We start from the raw sequence: 16,836 nt of genomic DNA, 5'->3' as shown, positions 1-16,836 counted from the left end.
AGGAAATGGCCATTAAAAACAGTCACATGACAGAAACGAAAGCACTTAAGACYACYAATGTGACGAAGAATTTAGTCTTGAGAAWTATTGTTATWCGTTTGAGTCAAAAYAMAGATATTTWGAGAAGGCATGCATGGCATTTTGCACATGGAACAAAACTTTAAAGGGGAATACTCCAGTCTATCAGTAATCTGGGTCCTCTATTGATTCAAGGCTTTTTTGAGTGCAGGAAAACCGTGCCTGTATTTCAAATACTGCTCCACAGTCCWAAACAGCTCCTAATATTGCTCACCAGCCTAATCACTGTGCTCGACAGCAGGCATGTTGTGCCAAAGAACTGTAGGAAATGTAACCTGTATGTTAGCAGTTAGCATTAGAGCTAGCAAACTTGAATCCAGTAAAGAGGCTCAAKCCAAAGTCAGCGATTCCCCTTTAAAGGAGAGAGTGATTAGAGCCCTCCCCTGCTGACGCCTCCCCTCTCAGACATGGGTCCGACCCTTACCTATTGCGGCGTAGGGGACCGTCTCACAACAACGCTGCCCAGATAGCTGAGATCAATCAAAAACAGATGAGGTAAGACCCCTGAGCCCTCACACTGTACAAACCAGCAGGCCTACACTATACTTGCCCATATGACCATGACACTGTAAAGGGGTGGAAAAAGACCATGACCGCTTACACTAACCAGGCAATCCATTGGATTCAGAAAGGTAGGAGGTGGGTGTGAGGGGGGAGGGGGGAAGGGGAGAAGCATGTAGGTATACAGACAAAAGGGGAGGATTATATGCGCCTCAGGTATATTGCTCTCTTGTATGTCTTCTATTGTCCTGCAGAGCATGTACTGTATGACTATGTGTGTGTAATAGATATTAATTAGAAATGATCAAGTTGTCCAAATGGTCTCAGGTTTAAAAAAACATGTAAAACAGGTGTTTGGTCATAAATCTCAGATTTTCAAATGTTTAAATGTGTGAAGATCATTCCTGAAATAGAAGGCTTATGTGGGCAATAATGATGCTGAATATCATTAAAATAACTTTGCTATCTTGTACATTTCACATTTTGTTTGAGGGGTGGAAGGCACTCAAAGTGTCTCACTCAATCGTAATTTTTTTGTTTAGCTACAGTGTCATTTACCACCAGTTAAAAAACAGTAGCAGTCAAGGAAAGCCTCTACTAAGATGTCATAGGTGGGTAATAATACAAGGAAATTAACTAAATATGTAAGAATAAATATTACCTCACTACACTAGTATTCAGAGTTTTCAATCAATAAAAAAAACACTGTATATGCTAGTTAATTATTTAGTGAAGCATTCGCTCAAAGATCCCATAAGTCTGCCACCTGAAATCCTATGTTGCAGATTGCATTTTAATGCAATTGTAACGTTTTACACATTCTAGGTTAGGCTTCCTGCCAACATTTTCTTTAGCAAACAGTATTTTCCGTGAACTATGGCAGTTAAAAATCACATTTTCTTCAGAAAATGGGTCGCCATACAGAGAAAAACACAAATATCTTATAAATAATAATTACAGAATTCAAAGATCAATATCTTCAGATGTGACTTTGTTCTAGGGTTAAATTTCAAAATATGTCATAAGGACACACTTTAAAAGTATGAGTATGAATTGTATCATTTGCCTTGATTCAGATGGGTATATTACCAACTTTTTTATTAATAACTTGTTTATGACTGATCAGATGTGTGCCAGATGCAAATACATGCTTTCTGCATATAAGCCTAAATATGTATTATTGGTATGCCAGAAGTAAAACATTAAGTCATATTCTATAAACTGGGAATACATTAAGAATTGAGTGCCCAGGTTGGAGAAGTTTGTTATGTGCGTTAGTTAGTGCGTTGCTGTCCCTGCCGGACCGGTGTAGGTCACCTACCCTGAGGCGGATATCTGGAGCTGGGAGGGCTCTGAGGGCAGCATCTCCTCCTCTGTCCTCCTCTGGGACGGCCACTGCCCGAACACATCCCTGCRCTCCAAGGGGGGAGAYGGGGACTGGGAGGGYTAACTGGCTGCMGTYGAYGCATAGGACATGTGGGGACGGTAACTGGGGCTGGGCCTGCGGCTTCCCTGCTGGCCCTGGGTGGGGGAGGWGGCCAGGGAGGACCTTCGGGAGAAACTGACAGTGGCTTGGGGGTGCAGGGTGATCTCAGGCATCTCCAGAGAGTGGGATGTGCGGAGGATGCTGGGGCGGGGCGGGGGGCGGACTAGAATATCTGGAGAACCTGGCTGGGTGCTAAGAGGGCTCTGGGAGAGGGGGGAGAGGCGGGAGGGTTGGAGGACCAGCGGGGGCAGGGAGGGGTCTGTCCTACGCCCTGACCTCGGGCTGAGCCAGGACTGGGGGCTGCTGCTACGGGCTGTGCTTGGGCTCCCTTCACGGGCTGCCGGGTCAGGGTAAGGCAACACTGGTACACCCACACCATGGGARGTGTGTCTGAGCTGGCCGAGACTCTGGGCCTGTTGCATAGCTAAGCGCCTAGCTGGAGGGCCTGGGGGTTGGTCTCTGCCCTGTGGAGCCATGGGGACCTCCAACTGCAGGAGCCGAGGGCTGGGGAGGTGCAGGCGGCTGGGGGGGAGAGAGTGGAGYGGGGGGTACGGTGGAGGGTCGGGAAGGTCCTGGTGATGATGTAAGGGGTGGTGAGGTGGATAAATGAAGCGGGGCCCCTCTAGACCCAGGAAGGGGAACTCGTGAGGCTGCCAGCTGTCAGGTGAGCGAGGGGAGCGAGGGGGAGTACTGTGTGTATGTGCTAGGGAATGGCCAGAGGCAGTGTACTGATGATGGAGTTCCATCTCTTCCCTCTCCTCTGGGATGGAGGGATAACCGTAGGGTCCCCCGTCAGCAGTGCCTGGGGGGGAGGATAGAGTGGAACTACGGGGACTGATGTCAGGCATGTAAAAAGGTGGCGGTATACCCGATTCCCCGCGGCTGCCTAGATACCCATAGAAGGGGACCTGTGGAAAATCCCTGTAGCGGGAGGCTGGGGCCTGCCCTGCAGCATGATGCCCACTGCCCTCCACAAAGCTCATACCTTCCATGGGCCTGTGGAGGCGGGGGCTGTAGTTGGGGGGCTGCGTGGACTCCAGYCTGGAGGATGTTGGGGAGAGCTGWGGTCGGAGCGTGGCCATGATCGGGGGRAGGGGCCCGGYGTCAAAGTCATTCTCCTCGTCGGACTGCCGGAACTCAGGATACATGTCGGACTCCTCGGCGAATGGGAAGCCCTGGATGCGGCGGTGGGCTGATGGCGGGCTGGCCATGCTGAAACGACCATCGGGACCGCGGCTGATCAGCTCGATAGGGCTGGTGACCTCTGCCTCGTGCTTGGACACGCTGTACTTCTTGCTGGCTATGGCACGCTTGGTTTTCTTGTAGAAGGAGAGCTCTTTGTCCTTGTCTCTCTGAGGGCTMGGCAGRCTCCTGACYTACAGGCCCGGGCCGTGGGCCRCATCTGAGGACAGMGARTGGGGCCGCGAGGCGGGAGGGGAGCTCTCTGGACTGATCTTCCCAGAGGACAGCCTGTCAGASACAACCAACACAGAGYCAGACACTCAAACATGATGMCTTCATAATGAACCCKTTAAACAGCAGTTATTKATCAATAAACWGCCTAATTGTYCACAGTAAAATAGCATMTWWRRKKKYMWWGSKWRKKRWKRWWMSRWYYKKYYWMWYAAWKRKKAYKSKRYMKYCKKRYTSWKAYKYKAWARACKRSTMTRWTWTMTYTMRWKCKRSKRWGRATRKWGWMKYTWSRSKMWGCATTSWGCTAYWYWRMAAMKWAWWYAKTYWAGCCKCYGCGAKAGTATGAGAYAGGAACCYTTACCAAGCAGCCATGACAACCGTCTCACAGATCTTTTTTTACTTGCTCTTGGTTTAAAACCGAGGGCCATTTGTCTCGTTGGGGACATATGCTGCGCCAAATGCTTTTATGGCATAAAAATAAAGCAGATGACATCCAACTAGCCCTTTTTTTCTATTTGCCACACACCAGGAGCAGCATTGTAAACAACACAGTCAACTATAGAGTGCATATACACAGTACAGTGCATGCAGCTGAGCCAACCCAAACACAAATCCCTATACGCTGCATATAATGTATACTGTGCATGCAGTTAGGCCAGCAGAGCACTAAGTAAATAAAATCTATAAAATGTATTAATTTATTATCCATTCAGCCAAGCCAGCATAGCGTAGTGCAGCACAGCACACACTGTGGCATGGTGCAAGCAGCTAAGCACTCACAGGGAGCTGGCTGGTGGGGGCATGTAGCTGCTCCTGGCTGGCACGTCCCAACAGGGCTCTACCCCAGGCAAGGGGGTGAGAGGAGGCCTGCGGTGGGAGACACACAAATGACATGGGCCACGGTCATCTGTCAACTAAGCCAAACCTCCACACAACACAGGAGGGACCATCACGGAGTCACAAGAGGACTAGACTTCACTATTCTGATATAAACAACTGGAACATGCATTATAATGCAAGTCAACACATCCAATTCCTTTTAACATAGACCTCTCTCCAAACCTTTGACATACACACAATATACATCCAAACCATACTCTTGTCCTAGCAAAGATACCCTGCCCTGACAGTTGGTACTGAACAGGAGTGAAGTGAACAGAGGCCATAAGAATAACTCTTAAGACAGGTAAAGAGGAGTTTATTGTTGCATCTAAATTCAATCCAGTGACTACTGCATTGTGAATCGGCATATGAGCTCAAAAGGTTGGCTCCTGTTTTTTAATCTCTCTGGGTTTGTTTTTAGTACTTACGGTGAGTCAATGCTTTTCCTGAAGTGTGTTACAGACAGGGGAGGGTCTTAGAAGAGACAAAACAGAGATATAGAGATTACAACCAAGACAAGTGAATGGACAGTAGAAGTTAGACAGTTAGATGAATTGGAGGCATACCTGGTTTGCGTTTGAGTTTGCGTCGGTGCTGTTTGTTGACGAAGCAGGCTGCTAGAGTACTGAAGAGCACCGCAGCCGCCAGAAAGCAGATGGTTGCCACGACGCCCGCTACCACGGGCCTCGCCAACCCCTCTTCAGTCACCTCCGTAGGGGGGAAGGGATCTGAAGCGGAAAAGGTACCCAGGGGTTCAGAAATGGGGGGTGGGGGGTGGAAATGGACTTCAAATCATAAACTTGGAAATGGACTTCAAATCATGAACTTCACCAATCTCATGGAGGTAAATGGATTTAATGGAGTGACATATCAGCAGCATTTAAAAAGATTCCATTTCATTGTAGCTATTTGGGAATATTGAATATACTCTTAATCTAATTCTGAATTGTAGTGTAATATATTTGGTGTAACACTTACCTGTGCTGGACACTCCCACCACGTTACTGCTGTCACTGATGAGGTCATCCATGACGGCCATGACTCTGAACTCATACCAGGACTCCTGCCAGGGACACAAGACAACACACTCCTCCACTGTCCATTCCACACACATAACACAACCACAGTCCAATTCCCCTCAGCATAACCACTGTCTCAAAATAACGGTGTCATTACCCCAAAACAACTGCCATTGGCAAAATAATAGCAATAACAGTTTGAGTATACATGAAGGTATACCTAAAAGGATTTATATAGGATTTACAAGTCATTTGTAAAGTGTTCATTATTATCTTATAGACAAGTTATGACACTAATTACACATTGGCAGTTGTCACTATAAACAGACAGCATTGTTTATACATTTAGGTATTTACGGTATTTTACCTGGACTAGGTCCCTGGCCATCAGCTCAGTCTCAGCGGCAGGGATCAGATCGTCGAGGACCTCCCACCTCTCTCCGAGACGGAACTCCATGATGTAGCGGTCGACAGGCGAGGAGTGATTGGCTGGCGGGAGCCATGTTAGCAGGACGCCGTGCTGCGTGCGATTGGCTGTGAGGCACCGTGGTGGAGTAAGAAGCACCTGTGGTTCAGGGGTACTCAGGGGAGACACTAAGGGGACAAGAGAACAGACCAGTTTCAGAAGGAAGTTAAGCAATTCATATTATTCAAACAGCCATAACAAACCCATACATTCCCATGTGATCAATCAGAGATAAACAGAAGATGGTGAGAGCAATTACAAACTGCATTCTAGAAGATAGCTCTAGAGAGCAGTAGTTTCAATGATATTGTGAGCATACAGAATCAACATGACATGTCTGAAATGGACACACTGATGTATAAACATTTAAATACAAATCTTTTATATTTCAAGTTAAGGCATATCATAAGCTATAGAGTTATCTAAAAAAACATGCATTACAAATAGTAAATTCTAGGTATCTACAGGTATCTAAATCCACACATACACATGTATTTTGTATTGTAGATATGCGATAGTAGAGTAGTGGCCTGTGGGAACACAATGTGTTGTGAAAAGTGTTATGAAATGTAATGTCATGTAATACTTTAAATTGCATATAACTGCCTTAATGTTGCTGGGCCCCAGGAAGAGTAACTGCTGCCTTGGCACGAACTAATGGGGGTCCTTAATAAATACAAAATACAAGTATAGGCATACAGTATCAGTCCAGTGTAGGCAGTTGTTCTGGCGCTGGTGCCACCTACCTACTGTGTTAACCGTCACGACCTCGCTGAAAGGGCCTGTGCCCAGCTTGTTCTGTGCCAGGACGCTGAACTGATACTCTGTCCTGGGCTCCAACCCCGGCACCACCAACCACGTCTGAGACCCCGACACCGGCATGGAGTGCCAGTCATGGGGGCCAAAATTCTCCTTTTTCAACCTTGAAGGACAGAAACACAGAGAGAGGTATCAATACTAACTAACCTGCACCCTGACTATAAGGTCAATGGGCCATCCTGGTAACACTCAGATAGCAGATATGGTGTACAGTAGATAGACAGTCTTATGTAGTGTGCCTCTGTCAAACTACACAGGCAATGGGCCACAGTGTTGCAATACAATACTGTTGCTAGGCTATATTTCACTCTGTTTAAATGTCCTCTTCACATTCACGTCACCATCTCTGTAATCTTAACTAAAGGTAATTAGATCACTTTGACTCGAACATTTATAGTAACAGCTCTCTGTACAAAGTCATTCATTATTTAAGTACACAAGAGATGCCTCCATGTATATGCAATGTTCCTCAAAGCACATGGTTTGATATTACAGTCAACAAATGTCCATTAAGGTGTCATCAGGCCATGACAGAGAGATGGATGAGAATGGCTGTTAATATTAGACTGCCAAAAGCACCACTTCTATCAGATTATTATTCACACACAGCCCCCATTCAACACAGTATGGCTCGTATGACTGCTGACATGTACATAAAATGATAATGGTGATTTTATGGCACCTCGTGGATGTTGCCTAATAGAATGTTACTGCAATGTCTTTCCATTACGCCTTTAATAAATGAATGAACACATGAATTATGCATCTTCTGTGATTTACTGTATGCCCAACTCTTCAACAATGCAAATAATGTAAATACAAATACTGAGTAACTGAGTGATATTACTGAAGGACTGAGTAATAAACCATTAGCATTGTGCTGTCAAAATGGTGTTGTAGTACCTGTCTGTTGATAATAGTATGTTTCCCCCTGGATACCGTTATATGCTTCCCCCTGGATACCGTTGTATGCTTCCCCCTGGATACCGTTGTATGCTTCCCCCTGGATACAGTTGTATGCTTCCCCCTGGATACCATTGTATGCTTCCCCCTGGATACCGTTGTATGCTTCCACCTGGATACCGTTGTATGCTTCCCCCTAGATACTGTTATATGTTTCCCCCTGGATACCGTTGTAATAATTCAAGTAATTCAATTATCAATATTTCCTTATTGATAACTAGGGCTGTAGCGGTCACAACATTTTGTCAGCCGGTGATTGTCAAGCAAAGAACTGTCGGTCTCAAGGTAATTGACCGTTAATTAACATAAGCACATTTAGCATCTCCTGGGTTCCACACATAGACTTTTTAAAATGGTTGTAGGCTAATAAATCCATGTAATATAGCCTACCCCTTCACAATAAATCCATTATTTATTTTAGACAGGTCTAAAGAAGCATGATATGAAGAAAATGTAGTGTATTTCAGAAGAACAGAATAGCATACTCAGTTGTCCTTATGTTAGGTCCTGATGTGGCTATGCCAAATGGCTGTGGGCTACACTAGTTCATTTAGCAGACAAGATTTGCTTAAAATTCTGTGGCATAATTTTTTTTATTTTATAGTATGAAGAATAATCAATCAATCAAATGTATTTATAAAGCCCTTCTTACATCAACTGATGTCACAGAAACCCAGCCTAAAACCCCAAACAGCAAGCAATGCAGGTGTAGAAGCACGGTGGCTAAGAAAAACTCCCTAGAAAGGCCAGAACCTAGGAAGAAACCTAGAGAGGAACCAGGCTATGAGTGGTGGCCAGTCCTCTTCTGGCTGTGCCGGGTGGAGATTATAACAGAACATGGCCAAGATGTTCAAATGTTTGGCGGGGTCAAATAATAATAATCACAGTGGTTGCCGAGGGTGCAACAGGTCAGCACCTCAGGAGTAAATGTCAGTTGGTTTTTCATAGCCGATCATTCAGAGTATCTCTACCGCTCCTGCTGTCTCTAGAGAGGTGAAAACAACAGGTCTACAATACAATCGAACAAAGTTGAATAAATTATAAATATTGTCTCCAAACAATTTGGGGGAGTGCGCACATGCGGTTATTCTGTGTTGAGCAGTTAACAAATAAATAGGTACTCCTATTTGCTTAATTTAGAGTTATTAATGTAACTTTAGTTGTTCTACAAACGTTGGGCTATATGTTTTGATTTTTAATACATTGTAACGCTGGATGATGAGACTCTAATGATGATTTGAAAAAAGTAACTTGAAAGGCATGAGCTCTGCTTTGTTTTCTGCGCCGGCTGTACACACTCCAGTAGTCTGTCATTCCCAATTTGACAAGCACTTGATAATGCCTCGAATTTCACCGTGGCATCCTCTTTGTGGCCGTCATGCACCCTAGAAAAATCCATGCCTTTCGCGGCCTGGAGTGCTGCGTTGTGCCCTTCTCCCTGAGTGTGCTGCGCAATCCGAAGCACCTCTCACTCACACTGCTCTCTGTCAGTGATTGGGTCTTTCTGTTAAGACTGACACATCGGGGACGCAACTGCGTGCGTCTTTATCCAATTCCGAGGTGCATATTGAAGATATTGGATGAACTGTCCACATTTACTTTCGTCAGCCAACAAGATGAGTAGGCCTAACGTACAGCAAAAGCACTAGCCTATGTCAATCTAAACTCAGCAAAACAAAAAATGTCTTCTCACTGTAAAACGGCGTTTATTTTCAGCAAACTTAACATGTGTAAATATTTGTATGAACATAATATTCAACAACTGAGACATAAACTGAACAAGTTTCACAGACATTTGACTACCAGAAATGGAATAATGTGTCCCTGAACAAAGGGGATGGGGTCAAAATCAAAAGTAACAGTCAGTATCTGGTGTGGCCACCAGCTGCATTAAGTACTGCAGTGCATCTCCTCCTCATGGACTGCACCAGATTTGCCAGTTCTTGCTGTGAGATGTTACGCCACTCTTCCACCAAGGCACCTGCAAGTTCCTGGACATTTCTGGGAGGAATGGTCCTAGCCCTCACCCTCGATTCAACAGGTCCCAGACGTGCTCAATGGGATTGAGATCCGGGCTCTTCGCTGGCCATGGCAGAACACTGACATTCCTGTCTTGCAGGAAATCACGCACAGGACGAGCAGTATGACTGATGGCATTGCCATGCTGGAGGATCATGTCAGGATGAGCCTGCAGGAAGGGTACCACATGAGGGAAGAGGATGTCTTCCCTGTAATGCACAGCGTTGAAATTGCCTGCAATGACAACAAGCTCAGTCCGATGATGCTGTGACACACCGCCCCAGACCATGACAGACCCTCCACCTCCAAATCGATCCCGCTTCAGAGTACAAGCCTCGGTGTAACGCTCATTCCTTCGACGATAAACGCGAATCCGACCATCACCCCTGGTGAGACAAAACCGTGGCTCATCAGTGAAGAGCACTTTTTGCCAGTCCTGTCTGGTCCAGCAACGGTGGGTTTGTGCCCATAGGCGACGTTGTTGCCGGTGATGTCTGGTGAGGACCTGCCTCACAACAGGCCTACAAGCCCTCAGTCCAGCTTCTCTCAGCCTATTGAGGACAGTCTGAGCACTGATGGAGGGATTGTGCGTTCCTGGTGTAACTTGAGCAGTTGTTGTTGCCATCCTGTACCTGTCCCGCAGGTGTGATGTTCGGATGTATCAATCCTGTGCAGGTGTTGTTACATGTGGTCTGCCACTGCGAGGACGATCAGCTGTCCGTCCTGTCTCCCTGTAGCGCTGTCTTAGGCGTCTCACAGTACGGACATTGCAATTTATTTCCCTGGCCACATCTGCAGTCCTCATGCCTCCTTGCAGTATGCCTAAGGCACGTTCACGCAGATGAGCAGGGACCCTGGGCATCTTTCTTTTGGTGTTTTTCAGAGTCAGTAGAAAGGCCTCTTTAGTTCCTAATTATTTCATAACTGTGACTAATTCCTACCGTCTTAAGCTGTTTAGTGTCTTAAGCGACGTTCCACATGTTGCATGTTCATTAAATTGTTTATGGTTTCAATTGAACAAGCATGGGAAACAGTGTGTTAAACCCTTTACAATGAAGATCTGTGAGTTATTTGGATTTTTACGAATTATCTTTGAAAGATAGCGTCCTGAAAAAGGGACAAGTGACACGGCTAATGATTGTCACCCATCAAGACTATTGATTTCATCTATGTCTTATACATATACTTAATAATATATGTGACATTTGTTATTTATAGAATGGACCATATCATGCAGCCCTGTAGCGAAACATGTCATCTATGCATTTAAATGGCGAAATGGAGGACGCTTTTCCCCGTGGTATTTTTCAGCCAGCCAGGTAGGCTATACTACTGTTGTAAAGATAAGCAATTGCTTAATATTAGGAAGGTTGAGAAATAAATATAGTAGGCTAGCCTATAGAAGCTGATGGGATCCTCGTATTTTAATAAGCCATTCCCACCTCTTTGCTCATTGCAATTGCATAGCCTATAGAAATGTTGCGCAACATGAGCTCATGGGCTCTCATGAAGTGTTTGATTAGATTTTTGATTACATTTGCATTGATGTCAGAGTGATTAGAGGAACAAAAGAGTGCTGAGTACCAGGCAGTAAGCAAGTTTGGTAAGCTAGTAACGACCATCAGCAGCATCAGAGCTTGGAGAAGCCTAATTACCGTGACTAAACGATCACGTGGAATTTTACTGGATTCATGACTTGTGACCACCAGTGTGGCAGTAATACGGTCACCACAACAGCCCTGTTGATAACAAATCAGATCCTTACATATCATATCTGTTGAAGATCAATCCCCAAAGTCTCTGTCCCCCCACCTCTATTAGGGGAATCAACTGCAATCTGAGTATAAGATGTGATGGTAGACTAGAGCATGCTGGGAGTACTCACACTGGGCCGTACCACACTGAGAATGTCTGATCAAAGCCTCCGTCGTAACCCGGCTCCCAGGACACGTTGGCCGAGGTCACCGAGGGCAACACACGAATGTTGCCTGGAGCATGTGGGCTGGTTCCTGAGGGTCAGAGAAAAGAGACCGTCATATTTAATACCAGAGCCATCTACAGTATACCTCTCTATATCTGTACTGTATATTGCTCTGGCCCACACTAAAGAGTGATAGCGCAATCTGTTAGGTCTATATGTACTGTACAGTGAAGGTTAGGATGACCATTCTTCAATAACCACAGTATGAGTCAAGTGTGTTATTCCCATAACAGCTGTTTTGTCAATGTATAAAAAGCCTTCTCACTCAGAATGACTATCATTGTCCAAAAATGTGTCCTATTAAGTCAAATAATGTACACTGTGCTGTCATTACCATTCACAGTCCTTTACAGTATACAACTGTCTACAATGGCTGTGAATGGCCTATCTGATTGGCTAATGCCCTGTACTTTGAGGTGTTGACCAATGGTGAGGTAAAGGTGAGTGAAGGTCTATGGCTTGGCCAGACCATCATCATCCCTACCCCCAGCTGTGTGGCCAAGACCCAGCACCTTTTTACTGGGATTAAATGGAGACCTGCTGTCCTGACCACTACGGTCAGAAACGTCAAAGCTGTCCTCTCCACACTCAGCACCTCTGACATGTCACCTGTCACTCCAGTGAGGGGACACTTGGGATGGTGCCAACTAGGGTGTATGACTGTGAGAAGTCCTGAGGCATGCTTATTACTCATATGTACTGTAAACACACAAGCAAGTCACTTGTCTAAGCAGTACTTCAGTATACATATAGTCCAGCTGGGACTAGGGTCATCATGAATGTCTAAGCAGTACTTCAGTATACATACAGTCAGTCCGCTTGGACTAGGGTATCATGTTTATGTTAGCAGTATTCAGTATACATACGTCAGCTGGGATAGGGGTCATCATGTATGTCTAAGCAGTATCTTCAGTATACATACAGGTAACAGTTGGGACTAGGGGTCATATGAAGTTAAGCGTTACTTCAGTAACATACAGTCAGTTTTGGGATAGGGTCATCATGGTATGTTCTTAAGCAGTTACTTAGTAATACATACAGTCAGCTGGGACTAGGGCATCATGTTGTCTAGCAAGTACTTGCAGTTATACATACAGTACAGTTGGACCAAGGGTCATCAATGTGTCAAGCATAATTCAGTATACATACAGTAGCAGTTGGGACAGGGTCATCATGATGTCTAAGCTGTACTTCAGTATCATACAGTCAGTTGGGATAGGGTCATCATAAATGTCTAAGCAGTACTTCAGTATAACTACAGTAGCTGGGACTAGGGTTCCATCATGAATGTAGAGAGTACTCAGTATATCATACAGTGCCTGGGACTGGGTATCATGATGTCTAAGCAGTATTCAGTTACATTCAGTTCAGGCTGGGATAGGTCATCATGATGTCTAAGGTACTTAGTATACATAACAGTAAGTTGGGGACTAGGTCATCAATGAATGTTAGAGTACTTAAGTATTACATACAGTACAGCTGGGCTAGGGTATATGAATGTCTAAGCAGTACTTCAGTATACATACAGTCAGCTGGGACTAGGGTATCATGTATGTCTAAGCAGTACTTCAGTAAACATACATCGCTGGGACTAGGTCATCATGTTATGTCTCAGCAGTTTCAGTAACATACAGTCAGCTGGGACTAGGTCATCATGAATGTCTTAGCAGTACTTCAGTAACATACAGTCCGCTGGGACTAGGGTCATCATGAATGTCCTAAGCAGTAACTTAGTATACATAGTCCGCTGACTAGGGTCACATGAATGTCTAAGGAGTACTTCAGTATACATACGTCCAGCTGGGGACTAGGTTCATGAATGTCTAAGCAGTAGCTTCAGTATACATACGTACAAGCTGGGATAGGTCATCATGAATGTCTAAGAGTACTTTCAGTATACATACAGTAAGCTGGGATGGTCAATCATGAATGTCTAAGCAGTAAATTCAGTATACATACAGTGAGTGAGGATCGGGTCATATGGAATGTCTAAGCAGTATCTTCAGTATACATACAGTCCATGCTGGGACTAGTCTTCATGAATGTCTAAGCAGTACTCAGTAACATACAGTCCAGCTGGGACTAGGGTCTCATGATATGTCTAAGCAGTACTTCAGTATACATACAGTCCAGCTGGGACTAGGTCATCATGAATGTCTAAGCAGTACTTCAGTATACACATACAGTCCAGCTGGGACTAGGTCATCATGATGTCTAAGCAGTACTTCAGTATACATACTAGTCCAGCTGGGACTAGGGTCATCATTGATGTCTAAGCAGTACTTCAGTATACATACAGTAAGCTGGACTAGGGTCATCATGTATGTCTAAGCAGTACTTCAGTATACATACAGTCCAGCTGGGACTAGGGTCATCATGAATGTCTAAGCAGTACTTCAGTATACATACAGTAAGCTGGGACTAGGGTCATCATGTATGTCTAAAGCAGTACTTCAGATACATACGTAGCTGGGACTAGGTCATATGAATGTTAAGCAGTACTTCAGCTAACATACAGTACAGCTGGACTAGCGGTCATCATGAATGTCTAAGCAGTACTTCAGTATACATACAGTACAGTTGGGACTAGGGTCATCATGAATGTCTAAGCAGTACTTCAGTATACATACAGTACAGTTGGGACTAGGTCATCATGAATGTCTAAGCAGTACTTCAGTATACATATAGTACAGTGGGACTAGGTCATCATGAATGTCTAAGCAGTACTTCAGTATACATATAGTCCAGCTGGGACTAGGGTCATCATGAATGTCTAAGCAGTACTTCAGTAAACATACAGTCCAGTTGGGACTAGGGTCATCATGAATGTTCTAAGCAGTACTTCAGTATACATACAGTCAGCTGGGACTAGGTCATCATGAATGTCTAAGCAGTACTTCAGTATACATACAGTACAGTTGGGACTAGGGTAATCTGAATGGAACCAGAAAGCTGCAGGGTTGCTGTCAAACACTTAAAATTCTGAACCCTGAAGAGCTGAGGAAATACAGGGGGGACTGTATCAATGACTAGGATCATAGACATGCATGGGGACAGAGGTTATGAGGTCACAGGGGACAGTACCAATGAGGGAGGCGCGCGTGCTGGCAGTGATGCTGGTGACCACATTGGTGGCACACATCATTCCCCTGATCCTCTTGCTGAGGGACAGGAATGTAAGCGCCGCTGGAAAGGATGTTGTGCTTACTCTTGCTGGGCTTCCCCACCTTGACAACACAACACACACAAGCACCACACACAGTTCCCTGGTTGTTATAGTCAAAAAGCAGTTTGAGTTTTCCATGCTTTCTCTTCCCAGACTAGACCCAGTTTAGCGTGGTTTCATACCTTCTCCAGGTGATGGTTGGTACTCAGGTCTCCGAGGCAGCACAGGGATGACCAGCTCTCTACAGCCTCTTGGCGGTATCCCCACCAGGCCTCACGTTAAAGTAGGGGGGATCCTGTGGGCGGGCCAACACACACATGTCACAGACCAGATCTCACAACAAGTTCAAACCAAAAGGGGAGAGAAGACTACACATATCACATTTGGTCGAGGTTTCTTCCAGTACCAGACCTTTAGCACCAGAAGGCCGGGTCAGACTGGCCCATAGTACTCAGGGTGTTGTAAGGCTACAGGTGTAGGTGCGAGGGAGTCTTCTGCTGGCTCCGCACCACCGAATACTCCCATCCGGTGCCTGGCTCCAACGGGGTACTGGGACAGGAGAGAGGAGGTACACTCAACATCACAGGGTGCATATTCTCCACAACATGTCAGGGCTGTATTCAAAGAGCGTTAAAGGAGTGTGATCTAGGATCCGTGTCCATATAAATCGCATTCATTATGGTCTAAAAGGGAAGATCTGCAATTTTACTCTGGGATACTTTGTGAACAGCTGTTATGGTGAATGAGGTGTTATCAGCATCAGTCCAGACAGACAGAGGCCCCCACAGATGGGCAGACTGAGACTGACCTTCTCCACTCTGAGAGGGTAGCCATCTTTCTCCCACTTCACTGATATCACCGGCGGGTTGGCGTCCGCTGGGCAGCGGATGATCCTGGCAGTTTCCGTGGGACGTATATGATGGAGGGCAGTTGAGCACGCGGGCAGGGTCTGAGGGTCGCAGGTGAGAGGACAGAGCACGAGGTTTTGTACAGATGGAGGGAGATGTTTTCAGTGAAAATAGACTGGAGCATAAACTCTGAAACTGTTCAATCACAATTACAACTGCAGGTACTTCTCTGTAATAAGTTGGTCGGTATGGAAACCATGTAGAAATGTATTTTATAGTGACTTTATGGTGCCAAGCTAGCTGCTAACTAATTGTCTTTAGCTATCAATGGATAGTACATAACAGGCAAAAGGAAATTGTGTAAGACTGCTGAATTTGGTTTATCGTTTCGCGAGGGGCTCTTGGTCACCCCTCTGAAGCAATCATCTCTCTTCTCTCTCTCTCTCTCTCTCTCTTCTCTCTCTCTTCGTCTCTCTTCTCTCTCTCTCTCTCTCTCTCTCTCTCTCTCTCTCTCTCTCTCTCTCTCTCTCTCTCTCTCTTCTCTCTCTCTTCTCTCTTCTCTCTCTCTCTCTTCTCTCTCTCTTCTCTCTTCTCTCTCTCTCTCCTCTTCTCTCTCTCTCTCTCTCTCTCTCTCTCTCTCATCTCTTCTCTCTCTCTCTCTCTCTCTCTCTCTCTCTCTCTTCTCTTCTCTCTTCTCTCTCTCTCTCCTCTCTCTCTCTCTCTCTCTCTCTCCTCTCTCTCTCTCTCTCAGAACACAGAAATCAATGACCAGCGACTCCAGAGGGAATTAGCATAGTAGCAACACACTTAGACATCCGGCCTGGTGGCATTTCCCCCACATAGCAGATGAACTAAAGGGTCACCGTTTCAATTCAGTCCGGCACATTGAGGAGACCAAGACTCTTTCTCTAAGGGAGAAGGAGAGACTGAGCAGCATGCTATGGGGTGAGACTAGCAGACTGTCTCTTTCAGTGTCTAGCAATGGAAGATAAAAAACTCTACAGAGACTGGAATCATAAACGGGGAAAAATGCTAAGAATATGGTGATGAGAGAGGACCTGCCAAGATGATGAGCAGTAGGAATATCTAATCATTCCCGTCGTCCCGACCTTTGACTCTGAAATTCAGCCAAAGGTGGAAAAGTTTCAGCAGGGCGATATGTATGGTACTGCATCACCAATGACAATACAGTTCA

The 16,836-nt window shown here is 45.4% G+C and overlaps 1 pseudogene; it reads right to left on the bottom strand.

The window, feature by feature from the left end:
* The window catches only part of LOC111958451 (protein turtle homolog B-like), an 81,122-nt pseudogene that overhangs the window by 6,696 nt on the left and 57,590 nt on the right, over positions 1 to 16,836 (bottom strand).

Source organism: Salvelinus sp. IW2-2015, linkage group LG4p (genome assembly GCF_002910315.2).
Source record: "Salvelinus sp. IW2-2015 linkage group LG4p, ASM291031v2, whole genome shotgun sequence".
Taxonomy (NCBI): Eukaryota; Metazoa; Chordata; class Actinopteri; order Salmoniformes; family Salmonidae; genus Salvelinus; species Salvelinus sp. IW2-2015.
This window is presented reverse-complemented; position numbering and strand designations above follow the sequence as displayed.